This window comes from Anser cygnoides, chromosome 4 (genome assembly GCF_040182565.1).
Source record: "Anser cygnoides isolate HZ-2024a breed goose chromosome 4, Taihu_goose_T2T_genome, whole genome shotgun sequence".
NCBI classification, from domain to species: domain Eukaryota; kingdom Metazoa; phylum Chordata; class Aves; order Anseriformes; family Anatidae; genus Anser; species Anser cygnoides.
The window spans coordinates 17,238,861-17,257,668 of NC_089876.1; the positions used below are offsets into that span (position 1 = coordinate 17,238,861).

The window sequence follows — 18,808 nt, forward strand, 5'->3', positions numbered from 1 at the left end:
CTTACTGTGTTACTAAGATTGCATAATATAATATTGTGATTGGTTCCCTTTAGTTTAGATTGGTTCTGTTTAGTTCCTGTGGACTGCAGCTCCAGGATGGGTAAAAGGATTGTGAGATCCGATTTCCATTTTTCTCTGTCCAAGCTCTCAGGACATATGCTTAGTTTGCAACTTTCAACCAACCTTTCATAGATGCCAGGAACCACAGCAGGATGTTTTTAGGGTGCATGTGAGGAAGGGCTGGTTGAATGTGAGGTCATGATATGAAATATATGTAATCAACTCTTTTCCAGCTAGAACTCTTTCCACTTAAAATATAAAACCTGTGGTTCCTACTATTGCTTTATTTTTTCTTTTATTTTAAATGCATCCTTTGCAGTAAAGCCAAGCTGGCTCTGTCTCGTACTGAAACACTCCCCCAGAACAAATGAGCATTTTTGTTAAAGCATGGGGATAGTGGAAGAATTATGATTCTGTTGGATAAAATCTTTTTTTTGTTGTTGTTATTTTAAATAGTTACCATTTTTTCCATGAGAAATCAGACACCTTGTTGGTGTTTTCTTATAGTAAACATAAGGTCACTGAAAGGAAACAGGCTAGATGGAAGATCACCATAGTATTAAATTACTTCCATCTGCAAACACTGTAAATCCTGTAGACATAAAAAGAGAAGTTATGATAAGAACTCTAAAGTGTCATGTATCTGGACTTTAAAATGCTCTTCTGCTAAGGACTTTATTCTACTGCCAAGATTAAGGAACATGAAGTCATGACTCAGGAGCTGGGCCCTGTCAAATGCATTCTTCTCTAGAAATGTACTCCTTCCTTTTGAATTTTCCTTTTCATTCTCTGTAGAAAAGATGATCTTGAAATATTGACTGTCCATTGTAATTTCTTATACAGACATTTTTTTAGTCACTGACTTGACGCTAGTTCTAAGACTGAAGCTGAATGTCAGAAATGTAAAAAGTTTATTAATTCTCCCTAAACAGATATCATATATTCTTGGTTTTAGTTCAAATCTATCTCAGGCTGTAAATCCAAACAGATCATTTTCTATATACATATATCTGCAAGTGCTCACTATATGTGCAACTTTACATGTATAAATTACTTTTAATTTATACCAATTACTTTCAAAAGTTGGTTTTCCAACTTCATCAAGGTGTTATGTTCACTCGTCTCACATGGCGTTCTCTTGGTTGATGGTTATAAAACTCCTAAAATTATAAAATCTTTCAAAAATTCTTTGTAAAGACTTTTACTACAGTCATACATATCATTAAAACATACATTAATTACCTCTCCTTCAAAAATTGTATGACATAAAACTACAAAGTGAAATGAATGCAGTTCAAAAAATTTAGTATTCTTCGCAGCGTTTCTGGGAACAATGACATACAGATAAATAAATATATGAGTAAATTCCATTCTTAGAACACCAAGTATTTACATTATTATAAAGAAAATTTCTTGTCTCAACTACAATGTTAAATTTTTTTCTTTGTTTACTTTAAGGAACCTTTACTTACAATTCTACAAATACACATTTTCATACAAAAGAATTAACGTGTCTTGTGGATTTCTATCAGTTTAGTAGAGATTGTTCATTGCAGTTCATTGCATGCACTCAGAAAGTTCAAAATGTGAATTAATGTTTTTTTTCTCAAGGAGGTCCTGCATACTTGCCTAACAAAATACATTACAAATATAACAAAAACATATATGCACAGACCACAGATATAAACATTTTACAGGGGTAACTCCCATTCCCGTCTGTCTTTTCCTTGTGTATCAAACAAATCACTGCAATGTAACAAAGGAAAGGCTGTTCCTTAAGTTGTTTTTCAGTTGGAGCCTTGTCTTTATCTATGCATAGAGAGAACAAGAAATGTTTATTTATACATGTGGCTCTTTATAGTTGCTACTCAAAAAGTGCTGCATACAAACATCCAGAACTTATCTAGCAGAAGGAACACAAATGCACGCATTGAAGATAATGACTATAGGTGAAAGTTCCATTTGGCAGTTGTCCACACAGCCTGAAGATATTAACAAGGGGACCTTAGAAAGAGATGCCAGATTTCTCTTCATCACTACCCAAAGCATTGTTACAGAGATGTCTGGCTCCAGGTTCAAGTATTTCTTTCCATCTAAAAAGAACTCCAGGAGTTTTCTTTGATTCTGCCTCTGATGGGCTCCCAGTAGCCCTCCCAGGGAGATGATGATGAAAGACAGTGAAGAAGAACCCTAGAAATTTCTTAAAGAAAATCACCCTCTCCACAGACCTTCAGTCCCGAGGACTAAGCTAAGAAAAGAGGAAGAAAAGACCTATGCTAGTGGACTCATGAAACTGATGCTTCTGACTGTATTGGAAGAATATCAGATTTGCACATCAGTAACAGAGCCACTCTTTTTAGTCAAACATTCTTCATTCCAATTCTGGCTTCTTGGTAGAATATTTTAACAACACAGAAAATATATTCTCTCTTCACTTCACATGTTTGATTCTGTTCACCTTTTCCCTACTTTGGTCTTCTCCACAGTTGAAGAGATAATAACATTTCAAAAAGATTTACAGGAGAGTATCTTAGAATTTCTATACCACATCGAATATTTTGAAACAAAGAAATTTTCCTTCATTGATTTACCTGAAAGGTCCATCTACCTTCTCAGTCAATACTAGAGTGGTTTTCTGTCAGCTAAAACCATACATTGAGAGATAATTAAATTTATTTTCCTGTAGAAAAGTAAGTTCTCTCTTAGTGCTTGCAGGAGATATATTGGATTATTTCCATGCTTTCATGGCTTTGGTTAGGATAAAGTTAATTTTCTTCTTAGAGGCTTGTATGATGCTGTGTTTTGGATTTTTGATAAAAACAGTGTTGATAACACACTGATGTTTTCGGTTGTTGCTGAGCAGTGCTTACATAGAGTCAAGGATTTTTATACCTCTTGTTCTGCCCTGCCAGAGAGGAGGCTGGGCATATACAAGGAGCTGGGAGGGGACGCAGCCAGGACTGCTGATCCAGAGTGGTAACAGAGATATTCCATACCATATGGCATCATGCTCAGCAATAAAAGCTGGGGTAAAGAAACACATCATTTGTAATGATGGCGTTTGTCTTCCCAAGAAATCATTATGCATGATGAGCCCTGCTTTACTGGAAGTGGCTAAACACCTACCTGCCAAAGGGAAGCAGCAAATAAATTCCTTGTTATGTTTTGTTTTGCATTCATGGCTTTTGCCTTACCTAGTGAATGGTCTTTATCTCAACCCACAAGTTCTCGCACTTTTACTTTTCTGATTCTCTCTGGCACCCCACCTGTGGAGAGTGAGTGAGTGGCTGTGTGATACTTAGCTGCCTGCTGGGGTTAAACCACAACACATGCCAAAATATATTCATATAAAATGTATCTATGATAAGTGGAATATGAAGGAGAAAGACAAGGTATTTTCAGAATGGAGTAGGCACTGTTCTATTCTTCTAGTATCTGTAACTTCTAATTTTTTTTTCCAGCTATTTATGGTTGAAATAATAATTCCAACTCCTAAACCAACTATTACAATATCTCTGCTTCTTTCCGACCTGTTGATTAAAAAAGATGAAAAAAAGAGTTTAATCTTAGGAAGGGAAAAATCGTTGCTATATACTGAAGAATCTTGAATTAAAAACTAAGCATCCCTGTGGAAAACTATGGGGAAAATAATTAGCTGCAGAAATATGGTCATACGATCTTCCTGTTTTTGTTTTGTTTTGCTTTGCTTTTCTTGTTCTTCTTCTTTTAAAAGTGTGGCAAATGCATTTATGTGACCAAAATATGGTTATATATAGTACAAGAATTTAACCTGAGCTTGCAACCCTGAAAATCCTTTCTGTTCATTGAAGACAAACAGTAATTTTTTGATAAAATTCATCTCACCCTACTGTAAATGCCAAAAAGAAGTCAGAAAATATTCACTCTTAATGACCTGTTTCTCCTTTCTGACTGCAAAGTGAGCTGAGGTTGTGTAGTTCATCTGTACCATGTAGAGACTTAAGTGAGATGAAACACTCACTATTACTTTTGTCTTGATTTTGAGGAGAGAAGATATCACTCCTTGATTAGGAAACAATACTTTCAAGCAACCAAGGCGACTCAGAGAAGGCAAAGAATGCTTTGATAAATTTCCAGGTTGCTCTTTAGATTGTTCCCAAAGTGCTCATAATATTCTATTTTAAGTCTATTTTCTAGTACAAAACTGCTGACACTACAAGATTATGAGTATGTCCAGATTGTTGGACTTGTATTGTTGTCTTAATACAAATATAAGTGGAATGGACTAGAAGGCAAGCTACAGTAACAGTGTTAGATCTCTTGTGTTTCCAGTGTTTGTTGCACCCAATGTTGTCATTTGCATTGTAGTCTGTGTTACATCTTTGTGGGGCAAAGGCTTCCTCTTCTGAACTAAAACCATTTCCACCCTAAAACCATATGTATCTGTTGTGACTCCACAAAATCATAGTAATGTGGCCCTGTCTGTTGGTAGCAGTGAATTATTAACTAATTAACAGTTTGAAATAGAAAACTGAAAAATAAAATTTTTAATATCTACTAATACCTAAGTATTTACAGAAAGCATTTTAAGGTAGACATGCAGAGCCCTGGGCACAAGAACAAAATGGAGAGTAGACATAGGAATGCATGTAGTTAGAAAACTCAAGTAATGGTTTTTGTAATAAGAAAAATATTGTAGATAGACTACAAATGGTTTAAACTGAAAAAGTGTATCGATAGTAGGAGATTAAAACTAATATTTAAAGGTAGGAGGTGGATTTCAGGAAAATCTTTTTATATCAAAGTATAACACGACCTTAGTTTGTTTAAGGATGATTTCACTCCAAGAAGGCAAATAGAAAATACAATGATTTGCTATGTATATATTTATATGTGTATGTACATATATCTATTATTTCATACCTTATAGCACAAAAAAGCCCATTTTCTGGAGATTTTGTTTTATTAATAGATATTTTTTTCCTGAGTGATGAACCTTATTCCAAAAGCATTCTTCTAAACCATATTGCTTCCTCTAAATCAAATATTTATTAACCAAAATTCTAAGATGCAAAATCTCACATTCCACTCTCTGATTGCCATTCATACTGTAATACACTTTTCTCTGAGCTATTTCCCCAATTCTTAAGTCCCTTAATTTCCTGAAATTCCCTTTTCCCCTGGTTACTTCCCCGATTCTTCCTTCACTTCATACAGTCCAAAGTTTGATTTTTCTTGTAAAGCTCCTTAAAGCTTAATTTCCTAATTGTAAGTATGAAGTTAGTAGTTATATACTTATCAACTTTATGACATAATTACCAATGATTTCTCCTTTTCTTTCATCATTGCTTTCAATACTTAGTTAACAAGTACTGCTTTTAATGTTATGCATCTTCATATTTTCTCTCACATACCCCAAAAGTATGGAAAAGTATCCCACTCTTTTATACTCTCCTTCAGATATTTCCTAAAGAGTTTTCTTTAAGATTAACCTATATATTGATTGTTACTCAGCAAGTGGTATGCATCAGATGTCAATCTCCATTTGCTGTGTTTCAGTCTCATTTATTTTTCTTTCTCTTACAATTATTAACTCTCACAAATCTTCTTCAAATCCCAAAACAAAATGTGCATAATAGTTAACTAAAATATATAAGCAAAATATTAAATATCCATGGAAATATTCCTGTTCTTTCTCAATTCTGTTTTCTTCTTTATACTCTTATTCTCCATCCTTTATTTCTTTGATATATTCTGAACTTCCTACTGCACATGGCAAGGGGCTTTTTATCTATTCTTCCATCATCCTACTCTAAAGTTTACTAGTTGTCACTTCAGTCCTCAGTCACTATCATGATATGAGCATTTAGTACTAATAACAGACCTGCAAACTTTTTATGACTAAACATTAATTTTAATCTCTGATCAAATGGAAAACTCCACTGTCCAGGGCTCTCAATACAGTACCTTAAATAAACAGTTAATAATCAGTTAATTAGTCATTTAATAACAAGTAATCAGTACCGCCAATCCAGAACTAAAATAAATATTTTATTTCTCTTTTACTGTCTTAGGCTGATGAATTCCATATCAACAACAATACAAAGGCAATAAAATTTTATTATTATTATTCATAGGTTAAAAAGGATGAAAGAAAATGAATCAAAGGCATAAAGTGTTTTCATTGTTTCTGCTGCAAGTCACTTCAGAATTTCACTTTCTGTATTATTTATTAAGCAAAACACAAATTACTCTGATGTCAAGGAAATATAGCAGGGAGGAAAATGAAACAAGTGCCCAGAGTACTTAAGTATTTCATGTTGTTCCACTGTAGATACAATGTTCTTCTAAGTTTTGCTTTTACATTTATGAAGAAAAGAAAAAAAAAAAAAGGAAAAAAAGCAGACTTTATGGGAGCACTTCAGCAATTAAAATTTCTCTCTCCCCTGTCAACTTTAACTGTCAAGGTTTGCAGTAGCATTGACATCAGATTTATTTCCCCAATTTGTTCTTCTCTAAATCAGAGAGATGTTATAATACTTTGAATCATTATAATATTTCTCTATCTCTCTCTTTTTTTTTTCTTCATAGATTCATAGAGATATTAGTAGGAATCAAAAGATATCTTTTCTAATCTGCTTTATATCATAAACAATTATCTTTCATATAGTTACCCAATTTTGAAGCCTGCAACTTCTCTTTCACTAAACTTTAAGTGTGTTTACTGTGTTCTCCTCCAGAAACACATCTTGCCTTGATCTGAAGGCAATAAAGTCCAGTGCATAATCCAGTTTCCTCTGAAAATTTCTTCTTCAGAGGTACTAATAATTCCAAGCATTTTTTTCTACATATTCCCAAAATGTTTGGGTGTCAATTTTATTTTCAAATTTAAGTTCCATACATGTCTTACTGTAAAATGAGCTGGTTCCTACTCAATTTTCCCAGATCATTCTTCCAAGGTTTGTATTATCCCTTATTGTCACAAGCATACCAAGAGCCCTTGGTCTGCTGGAACATGTATTTTTTAGAATTAATATTATGTATATCTGCAGGTAGGGTTGCATTCCTCATTCCTAATTAATTCTGTTTGTATAACCAAAGTTTTCCTGTTTCTTTATTATGGATTTATAGCTTTTCATTCATATGATACGTTCTACAAAAAGTCTTACTTTTGATTAATGCTTTTCTATTTTAGTGCTCCTCTGTATCAATTATATTCCTAATATTCATCACATATGAATAACTTCCTCCTTTGAATCATATCTTAGTTCTGTCATTAGTGCTGATTTGCTTTTACTTACTTACATTAAATATAAGCTATGACCAGTAGCCAAACATCAATGTCTAGGCAAGTGATTATTACATTGTCTTTATTTCTCGTGATGAAATTCACAATAGTATGATTCATGCAAATTACAGTAACTTTTATGTTAGGGTTCACAGATACATTAATGTTGTTATACTGTTGTCTTCCTGAAATTTTAAACATTTCTCCCAATGCGGGTCCCTGTGTTTATTCTTTCTTCACAGTAGTGACAGAAAATGAACACATCACACTTCTGTGCAAGTCTGCGGTCTGTCACAAAGTCCTACAACTTTCTGGACAACATTTGTGAACACGCTTATCTGCAGCTAGTACCAACCATCCAAATGATTAAGAGTTTTACAATAGGTAATGTCTGTCATAGAGGATATCACCATTTTTGCCCTCTATCTTTTTTATCTTTTGTATATAATCTAAAACCTGTGATTTTAGGATAACATTGTGTAAGTTATCCCAACTGGTTTCACTATTTCCATCTACATAACTTTTTTTCTGCTAATAAGAATTTCTGGTTTGTCTCATTTGTTACTCACATTCCTAGTATTAGGAAGCTGAAGAACATCCTTTTCTTTATGCTCATTATTTTTCATGATATTCCAAGTCTTAGTTTTACTTTTGACTTCCTCATACTCTTAAATGTGTAGTTAGGTCTTTGTGGAGCTTAAAGGGAGCTCGCAGTTTAATTCTGTTTAAACGTCACAGTAAGCACAGCAAAAGCTATGAGATTAATAAGGGTGTTTCAAGAATATTCTTTGTGCTCTAGAAGCAGTGCCCACCTACAGCCTGTGGTTACCAACTGACCTCTCCTGCACAGAAGAATGTCTGTTTTACTTAAGTGAAAAATTTTGCACAATATCTCAAATGAGTAAAACCATTGTCACTAAGGTATAACCAATTTAAATGCCTCAGACACAAAAAAAAAAAAAAAAAAAAAAAAACAAAAACTTTTAAAGATTTTCTAGCATGGAGGGGGAAAACAAACTCTGAAGACCAATCTTAGATATCAGGACTGATATATCATTTTTCACCTTCAGTACTTTAATGAAAAATTAGTGCTGCTGTATGGTGTTCAGTGTCTGAGAGTCCCTACCACACTGCTATATGGTTTAATGTATATCTCTGTGCAAAGCATTACTTGCATTCTGCATTAGAAGATCTATTACCCTGCTACATACCTTCTGTGTTTCTGACTTGTGGTTATGGGAGTGCAGGGGGCATGGTAAGGATGAGAATGTGGAAGTGAACAGGAAGACAGGATGCTTACTCATGAACTGCTTACCAGAAGAGTTGTCTTTCAGTAGCCACTGTCAGAACCTGGTAAAACATGCCTTTGATTTTTCTTTTATATCATGAAACATGAAATGCTGCCAGCATATATTTTTCTCTGCCAGATATTCAACATATTTGCCTTTTGTGGAATGACTGAAACTGAAATTGTCTCCCTATATCACTAGGGTGATGTTCCCTACATTTTCAGATTAGAATTGGACTTTTTCCATAAATATGTTATCTGATTTATGGACATACCTACTGTGATGTCTGTCAGGCACTGACTTCCCACCTGACCATTGCAAACAGCTGCAGAGGAGTAACAAAACTGGCAACCTAATTCCAGTGAGTGGGAGGTCAATAAAACATCTGTCTTTCTTATCTTCTGCTTATTTGCACGACTGCGCTTTTTTCTCTTTTGCTGGTCAGAGTCTCTCAAGCATTTCAGTAATGCTTGCTTCACTGCATGTTTTGTTAGGTTTTCAGATTTCTGTAACTCATTTAGGACTTGCTTTATTTCAAACAGAGTGGGTAAAGTGGATGCAGATTTTTCAGCTTATACATTTCCAGTATTTCTCCTAGAGTTTAGATTATGATAATAAAATCAGTAGGAAGCAGGTTTATGCAATTTACATGTATATAAAAAAAAATAAAATGTAGTGGCTACTTCTACAGAGATACATGCTTTAAAGCACGTCTAATATAGCATTAGCAACACTAAGAAACAGTGTTCAGCTTCATTGACCCTTGTCTGGTATATCTTTCTTTCTTAAAACCTTCCTCTCTGTCAGTGCTATGAACTGACAAAACTGTCTTTCAGAAATAACATTAAACCATAGGAATCTGTGCAAAATTGCTCATATCGCATCATAAAGAGGAGATTAAGTACCCAGTGTTAGAGCATGCAAATACCTTCTAAGATGATTTCTGAATTCTCACATTGGGGGAAAAATAAAATAAAATAAAAAAATAAAATAAAATAAAATAAAAAAATAAAATAAAATAAAATAAAATAAAATAAAATAAAATAAAATAAAAAATAAAATAAAATAAAATAAAATAAAATAAAATAAAATAAAATAAAATAAAATAAAATAAAAAACTGAATTTTAAATAATATGTTATCTTTCTTTTCCCTTTATGTTGTGAGGAAAATCTACCATTCTCTGCCTCTATGTTGTCTACAAAGTACAGTTGCAAGTACAGTGAGTGCCAGACTCACCTCTAGCTCAGTGAAGCCTTTAAACTCACTGCTCCTGTGCAGCCTCTCAGAGCAGGCTGAGTTGTTGGTCCTTGGGTACATCTCCCATCACTTTCACAGTGCAGCTCACAAGGACGTAACATGAGAGGAAGGGAGGTGGTGAGGAAGGTGTGAGGGTATGGAACATGCCAAGGACTTGCTTCTACCAGGGTAAACATTTCCATTGCAGAAGTACATTATGATACTGATCTTTCAGTGAATCATTTCTAAGCATGTGTAGGATAAAAAGGTGATCAGAAGTAGTCAGCATGGATTCACCAAGGAGAAATCATGCTTACCCAATCTGATAGCCTTCTATGATGGAATGACTGACTGGGTCAATGAGGGAAGAACAGTAATTGCTGTCTACCTTGACTTTAGCAAGGCTTTTGACACTGTCTCCCAAACTATACTCACAAGCAAGCTGAAAGTGTGGGGTAGATGAGCGGACAGTGAGGTGGATTGAAAACTGGCTGGATGGCAGAGCTCAGAGGGTTGCGATCAGTGTCACAATCTAGTTGAAAGCCTGCAGCTAGCAGTATCCCCCAGGGGTCAGTACTCGGTCCAGTCTCGTTCAACTTATTCGTCAGTGACCTGGATGAAGGGACAGAGTGTACCCTTAGTAAGTTTGCTGTTGACACAAAACTGGGAGGAGTGGCCCGTACACCAAAGACCTGTGCTGCCATTCAGAGTGACCTGGACAGGCTGGAGCATTGGGCGGTGAGGAACCTCATGAAGTTCAACCAAGGCAAGTGCAGGGTCCTGCACCTAGAGAGGAATAACCCCATGCACCAGTACACATTAAGAGCTGACCTGCTGGAAAGCAGCTCTTTGGAGAAGGTCCTGGGAGTCAGCAATGTGCCCTTGCAGTCAAGGTCAATATTAACCTGGGCGGCTTTAGGAAGTGTTGCCAGCAGGTCAAGGGAGGTGATTCTCCACCTCTACTCAGCCCTAGCAAGGCCTCACCTGGAGTATTGTGTCCAGTTCTGGACTCCCCAGTAGAAGAGGGACATGGAGCTCCTGGAGCAAGTCTTATGGAGGACTATGAAGATGACTAGGGGACAGCAGCATCTTTCATATGAGGAAAGGCTGGGAGAGCTCGGCCTGTTTAGCCTAGAGAAGAGAAGACTGAGAGGGGATCTTATCAGTGTATACAAATATCTGAAAGGACAGTGTCAAGAGGATGAGGCTGGACTTCTTTCAATGATGCCCAGAGAAAGGTAAAGAGGCAATTGGTACAAACCAAAAAACAGGAAGATCCATCTGAATAAGAGGAAAAACTTCTTTTCTGAGGGTGATAGAGAACTGGCACAAATTGCCCAGAGAGGCTGTGGAGTCTCCTTTTGTGGAAATATTCAGAACCCACCTGTGTGTGATCCTGTGCAACATGTTAGAGGTGACCCTGCTTGAGCAGGGGGGCTGGACTAGATGATCTCCACAGGTCCCTTCCAACCTCATCCACTCTGTGTGACTGTCTGTGTGGGAATCTGTATTTTTGCTCCTTGATCTTAAATGCATGTGTTTGTGGGGGATAGGAATTTGTGAGATAAAGGTGTAAAGAAAAGGTAGAATAACATGTCACAGGGAAGAGAAATTTCCCTTTGAAAAATAAATTGGTAGGACTCAATCTCCATTTTTATTTTTATTTTTGTAAATGTTACTCTCATCTGAGAGTTAGCATTACATGAACAAATCAGCACCAGTTAGAACTAAAAAACTGTATTATATTAAACAAAATAGAAATTATATTAGACAATTTTAAATATTTAAAATGTTTTACATATGCCAAATTTTCTCCAGTGTGCTTCAAATGAAAGGTATTAACTAGCACATGACAAAGAGAAGAAATACTAAGGTAAAGTCTATAAATGAAAACAAATGGCATTCAGAAGAAAAAAAGCATAGGAAATACAAATTTCTTAGAAAAAAAAAAAACTAGGAAACTCTGTGAACAGAATAATAAAACAGCTAGGAATGAATGGAATCTACCAAAAACAAAAGAAGTACTTGAAATTATTTTGACTGAAAAGTAAAAAGAAAGAGAGGTATTCTACTGAGGCTGCTCAAAGAAAGAAGGCAAAGCAGTTTTGAATTAAAAGCCAGAGTAGATAGGAATTTCTCTACTAAACATTATCCAGCTATTTCTGCATTTAGTTTTTGAAAACAGGTCAATATTGGCAGTCAAGGGAATGCACGAGCTATGCTGTTCAAGACATGTCAGAAATATCTTCCTGATGGTAGCGGATGGTGTCCAGAACCATTTTCCACAATGAGAAAAAAAAAAAACAAACTTTTTTTTTTTTTCCTGAGTGTCTGGTAAATATACAAGTATGACATGTTTTATCAGTTGTGGAAAGCAGTCCACCTGAGTAAAGATTTCAAAATTCAATTGAAAATAAGAACAAAGAGAGTAGTTTTGAACAGGCATAGGTAAATAAAAATAAAAAATAATTTTAAAATGAGGAGTAAGAAGAAAAAAAAGAAAGTAATTAAATACCTATACAGCCATACAGAATGTACATGTTTATGTACCTAATATAGGTACATAATACAGCAAGTTGTGTCTTAAGTTGTGCAGAAACAAGGAGAAAAGCATAGAAAGAAGTAGCATAGGCATACACTCCTGTTTTAATAAGCAGGTAAAAATGTGTATGACACAAAACCAGAAAAGATGGCCAATACAAAATAAGAGAGAGAGACTAGATCCAAAATAATTTAGAGTCCAGGTGCATAAAAATGTCTTGTGCAACTGTGTCTGCATGAGAGGGGAAATGAAAAAAAACATTGAAAAAACAATTCTTTCAAGAGTCACCTAAACCGTCGAACATAGATGAAGTGTATTTAGTCATTGCACTTTTTTTTTTTAACTTTGCATATTTCCAAGATAGTATATAAGACTGATAGAAGTGAATGATGTGAATTTCTCTGTAATATGCTCAGAAATGTAAATGCAAAATTTTGTTTAAACCACATCCAACAGACTTGTGGAAACTAACCTACTGTGAAGAGAAGGTGGTAAGATTTGACTGAGGTGCCAGCATATAGCTTTGATTAATAGGATATTAAATAACACTCAGTAATTTGACTGGTCATGAATTAATCTCTTTTTTCCTGTTGATAGATCTTATACCTCACTTATCACTATGTCAGACATTTGATATAAGGCATTCAATCATTTTGAACATTTTTCAGATTACTCAGTTATAAACCTTGTGACTGTTTTATCTCATATAATTTGTTTGATGACAGCCCATTACATTAAAAAGTCTAAAGGAATCTAATGAATTGGTTACAAAAATTTTACAGTTAGCAGTAATTAGCATGAACACCTGGTTGTAAGCAAAAGAGAAAAACAATTTCTTAGAGTGATGGCCTCACTACAGAAGAGAAGAGAGATCAGGTTTTACTGATGGAGAAAAAATAATAATAATAATAATAAAGTAAAAATCCAGATAGACCACTGAAAAAGGTGGAAAGACACATTGAAGGAGAGATCTGATTTAGGGTTTTGTTATGACAAACCACAAACAGCAATAATAAAACTACAAAAATATGCACCCATGGAAATGTCCCAAATGTGTCGGAGTGGACACATTCACATTAAGAGAGGATTCCAAAATTTCACAAAGGAGTAGAAAGTGCAGAGAATATGTTATTTTTCAAAAAAGGTATGTATTCATACACAGGGTATGCAAGTAAGTGTGTAGGAGGTTTTCAACTAGGAATGGTTTGGGGATGGTTTTATTAATGTAAAAACTTTTTAGAAATGTAGCCTCTAAACTTCCACTTTAATTATTAAACTGAATAGCTTTGTCCTGATAGATCACCAATGAAATCGGCTAGTCTTGTAAATACTTATATAAAATGAATTGAAAGACCAAAAGGCCATGGCCTCAGCTCTTTAGGAATATAGTCTATCTATCTAAGCATTCTTCCATATATCATCTGTCTCTTTAAAAATAGATATTTAACATTTTACATAGTTTGTACTTAAAAGATATCATAGGTCGGATCACAACAAATCTCTGAAAAAATTTGCAAATGTATAAGCAGTGTTTGTAATGAAAAAATGTCTAGAAGACATGGATGTGGACTTTTTAGGTGCTAGGCCAAAGGAAGATAAAATGCTGTTGCCTCATTCCTGTTCCACAGCTTTTGAGCCCCCAAGATGACTGGGGAAAAGAAAGAAGACATGCGATAGGCCCTCATTTCTTATATTGCACTACGTTGTTTCTGTAAGGGGATTCACAAGGGACATACACTGCTCCCAGAAAGAGAGATGAGAGATCAAGAGAGCCACACTCACTTGTTTTCCCTGTAGGCCTGGGATCAAGATGTCATGGTAATTGCCGGTAAAGAGAATAAAAACATGTAAGAACATAATTAAATAGAAAAGTAAAATAGTATTAGAAAATCAATTATAATAATAATAATGACTAATGCAATTGACATCTGGCACCACTTTGCATCTGTATAGAGTAACTGAGCTGACTAATTGAACCTGTGTTTCTTAATTTTCAGGACAAGGCTTAGTATCTAAAAATTAAGCAAGGGAGGTTTTCTGAAAATACAAAAATCTTCAGAAGTTATATTATAATTTCCAGGAAACAGCTGGAATGACTCATGACCTTGTGAATGTAATAGTCGCAAATCATATAATTCTGTTATATGGATAGTAAAATTACAGACCATAGTTTGCCTTGATTTTGTCTCATTTTACTATGCAAACTCGCAAACATTATTTCCACTTTTTTCTCCTTTTTGCTGTCACAGGTCTGATTTTACTTTGTACAAGTAAAGCCAAAGAAAAGATTTAGGCCTAAGAAAATATTGTCTTGTAGCATAGTGTCCAAATTTAATTTCCTTTGGTAATATCAACATAGAACTATGTCGTACTGTTTTGGTAGCAGACTCTGATCTTGGACTTTTGATGTCCAACTGTTCTCCATTTCCTCTAGAAAAAAGGTGGTGATTTATCTTGGTGTGTGTCATTCTGAAATAATTTGAGTCACACAACACTATTATGATAATCAGAATCTAGAATTAAGCGTGTAAGACTAGAAAAGGATAAAGTAGTTTAATAGCATATTATAATGTCATGCTATAAAGCCAAGCTAAAAAGAAATTCTATTGCAAACATCACTGTCAAATTTCAGCAAATAGTGACTGAATACATTTTGAGAAACCCGTAACTGCTATTTAGTAGATATTTTCCTGGAGTATCTTTCATATATATGACTTCCTTTCTTTCAAGATAATTAGGCTAGTCAAGTAACTTTTATAATAAAACATTTATCTCCATATAAATAGTGTTTTAAAAAAAATCTACACAAGACTGAGGCACCTAGTAGAAGTTAAGCAATTATTTTAAAAAAAAACTCAGCTGAGTAACCTACATGCAAACAAGCAAACAAACAAAAACAGCCCCACCCTCAAATTTAAAGGGAATATTACCCTCAGCCATTTCCAGACTCGCAACACACGTTTTGCACTATACCTAATAGGGCCCGTTTACAATAGGTGAGGGAAGAAGCTCACAGATACATGCATCTTCAGAGAGAAGGTATATAGCCTGATTGCTCAGGCTATATACAGTTATAGTAGTATGGCAACAGGGGAAAGATTAATTCTTAGGTAGTCAGGTCATATGCTCTATGAATCTTAACCCAAAGAGCTGATGACAAAAGAATATCAAGAATATCCAGTTTGGATACCAAGACATAGTGTTATATGCACACATAGGAATGCTTAATTTAAACAGTGAGATGCTGCATTATGGAAGAGCATAAAGTTGGTAATGCTGTAAAACTGTATCTCCATGTAGATATTTTCTAATTGTGTAATAAGAAAGACATAGATAATATGGCAAAGTTATCTGGCAGACTATAAGACTATAGATAAAAGCTCCAAAAGCTAGTTAGGTGGACAGCAATACACTTTCACTGAAAGTAGCAAAGGCTAAGATCTGTCCAGGGATTAAATTATTTAAAGTGATAAAGACACATTCAGTAAAATGATTGATATTCTGCCTAACATCTTCCTCAGGGTGTCTCTGAACCATTTTGATCACACCAGTTTTATGAAGATCAAGCTGAATGAATTTCCCTCCCACCTCTTGAACCACCACCGAGAGACTATAACGATCTTTGTCCCAGCAATCCCTGATCCAAGAAGATGACAAGGTAAACCAATACAGATTTGTACAGTAGTAAACAAAAGGCTCCTATTCTCCTAAGTCATTCAGCTAGCATGCACTTCTAAGGTGTAAAATTGCAGCCAGAGACAAATCTTTTATTCATGATACACATGGTACCATTTAGCCCACATAACATGGCTGAAAATAGAAGATAATGGACTGGCAAGCCACATCACCAAGAATACAAGTTAGCAAAGTTACATCAAGTAGGAGTTTTTGATATAGGGTTATAAGATATATACCTCATATCTGTGTGCAAATGAAAGTAGCAACAGTTTAATTAAGGGATATAAGATCTCCTTTTTGAGACTTGTGGCAAAGCGTTAACTGATATTTATGTAGTCTGTTACAGATTAATTATTCTATGTATTCATATGTAAGGCCAAGCTGAAAAGATCATTTACATTAAAGAATCATTACATTTAGAAGAAAAGCAATTCATTTAAAAATAGTTGCATGGAGCACAAAATTAACACTCCACTTGCTCAGGGATGGAGTTCATCAGAATCAACACCACCTTAGTGTAGTCCTCAAATCCTGTTTAAACCCTTGGGGCCAAAGTATCCACTGTGTCATGATTCTGAGGGTACTTGCAGCCCTGACTGTGCCTGCTCAGCCTTAGCTGGGCTTCCCCAACCTGACCAGTGGCCACGGAGCACCATTTCAGCCCAGCTGGGGTCATCAGTCCCTGACCCAGTGATGCCATAGGTGTGTCGATCTCTTATACTTGTCTTCTGCCACTCCTGAAAAACAAAACAAAACAAAAGAAAACAAAACAAAAAACAACAGACAACAAACAAACAAACAAACAAAACCAAACCAAAACAACAACAACAAAAAAAAACGGCTCTGGTTCCCTCATTTGCCATGTCTGCTGTGGGACTGTCACTAGCACCCTTCTCTACCCATTGTGGTCAGGCCCTGCTTAGTGAGGGCAACACCTGTGCTGGGACACCACTGGCTCCCAGATCATTGGCTCCTTGTGCAACAGCCATTTGCTCATTGCTCCCTGGCATGCTCGTCCAGGTCTTTTGAAGTTGCCAGCAGTATAGATGTTCAGCAACTTGAATACAGGTTGCCTTTGTGGGAACGTAGACATCCTGATTAAGAAATTCAGGCCATTGTGCTTCAACATTAGTGAAGTCTTCATTAAGATTTGTATAACATTCTTAAAATTATGTTTTAACTTCTGTCCATCAGGAAGGATGCCACTTTCCTTTACTTGGCTGGGGAAATTGTCTACTGGTGATGGACATCCATCTTCTAAGATGTATCTGGAGTTTATTTAGACATATTTATATCATGTAACACAGAAAAGCCTGAGTTTGTCAAGACTTTTTGTGTTTCAGAAGCAGAAGTGAGGCTTACCTTTTTGAGCAAGGCACTGCACAATGCTACGGTTTTCTGGGTCGATATTGAACATCAGTGGCAGGATGTTGCATTTAATTTAGACCTGCCTTTTGTCAATTCATAGTTTGAAAAAACACTGAGCTCAGGATTGAATATACAATCATGAAATTTCAGACAGCCTCTCAGTCTCCTGGAGGACTTTTAATTTAATTTTAATCTTCTGCGGTCATTTTTACTCCAAATTCTTTGGTTGAAAAGGGAAGTAGGAAAAATTAGCACTTTGAATACTTTTCTTAGGATTCATCAATGACTCTGTACTCTAGGAAAGTTTTTTTTACAATGTGCTTCCTCCTCCTCCCAACATTATAAACTGGGAAAAAAAAAAAAAAAAAAAGATCTGGCAAGGTAGCTTATTGCCATTGGTATGTGATTGCTTAAGTAACAGGAAATATTTGTTGCAAGTGTTTCTGTTATAGTTGTAAGAAGCCTTGAGGATTAGTTTTCTTAAATGGGGTTAAACTACAACATGACTAAGAAAAACTGTTACTTAAACAGTCTTAGATGTGAAAAATGTTGCTTGATAAAAGATCTAAATGTATGCCAGAGAAATTATGAGAGAAAAGGAATCAAAGAGCTTCCAGCAGCTGCTGAACAATGAGCACCCTGAAGCTGTGTTCTTCAGTGTACCCTCACCCTGCACATCTCAGAGTTAGGAGGAGGATTGACAAGGAAAAGGAGATCGAATGGGACTTCCCTTCAGCTAAGAATAACACAGAGGATTTAACTCATCATTATTGGATTCTAAATATTTAAATGCTAGAAGACTTTTTTCCACTATGCTGAATGGATGGAAGAAAGAAGGAACTTCCATACACTTTAAAGAGCTCACAAAGAAAAGAAAAGAAAAAAAAAAGAAGTATCCTCTCCTCACCTGCCCTCTGTACCATTATGCTTACTGAGTTGAACAGAAGACATTTCTGCTTCAAAGAGGGCGTGTGTCAACTTTGGATCAGCAGTAGAGCTCATTCAGAATAATAAAGACAAAGGTTCAACCACTGCCAGTGAGGAGTCTGTGTTTCACAGGTTGGTGCATCTTCCTACAAGGGCCATACAGCTTCCCAGACTTTTTTCCTATACCTTCTCTTTTCAGTGGTTAGAATACAGCATGTGCAGATAAAAAGCCTCATATTTTAACAAAAACTTTTCACTTTAGCAATCCCATTCTTGTTTGTGTTTGTCAGTTTACTCCTTTTATACAAATTCTCCATGAGTTCAGATTATCTGGAAATGTAATATTAAACAGTTGAAATAAAGAGCAGTAGAGTAACAAAATGATGTGTTCATCAGGATGGCAACGGTGGAGGGGGAAATAATCTAAATGTTCTGTATG

The 18,808-nt window shown here is 35.4% G+C and overlaps 1 long non-coding RNA gene across 1 annotated transcript in view; it reads left to right on the forward strand.

Annotated features, from left to right (window-relative positions):
* Window positions 1–18,299, forward strand: part of LOC106035616 (uncharacterized) — a 33,184-nt gene extending 14,885 nt beyond the window's left edge. Inside the window, exons 2-4 of the long non-coding RNA XR_010830975.1 lie at window positions 7,570–7,711; window positions 15,918–16,054; window positions 17,269–18,299. This is a non-coding gene — a long non-coding RNA (uncharacterized lncRNA). The remainder of the gene's footprint in view (window positions 1–7,569; window positions 7,712–15,917; window positions 16,055–17,268) is intronic.
* Window positions 18,300–18,808: the final 509 nt, after the last annotated feature.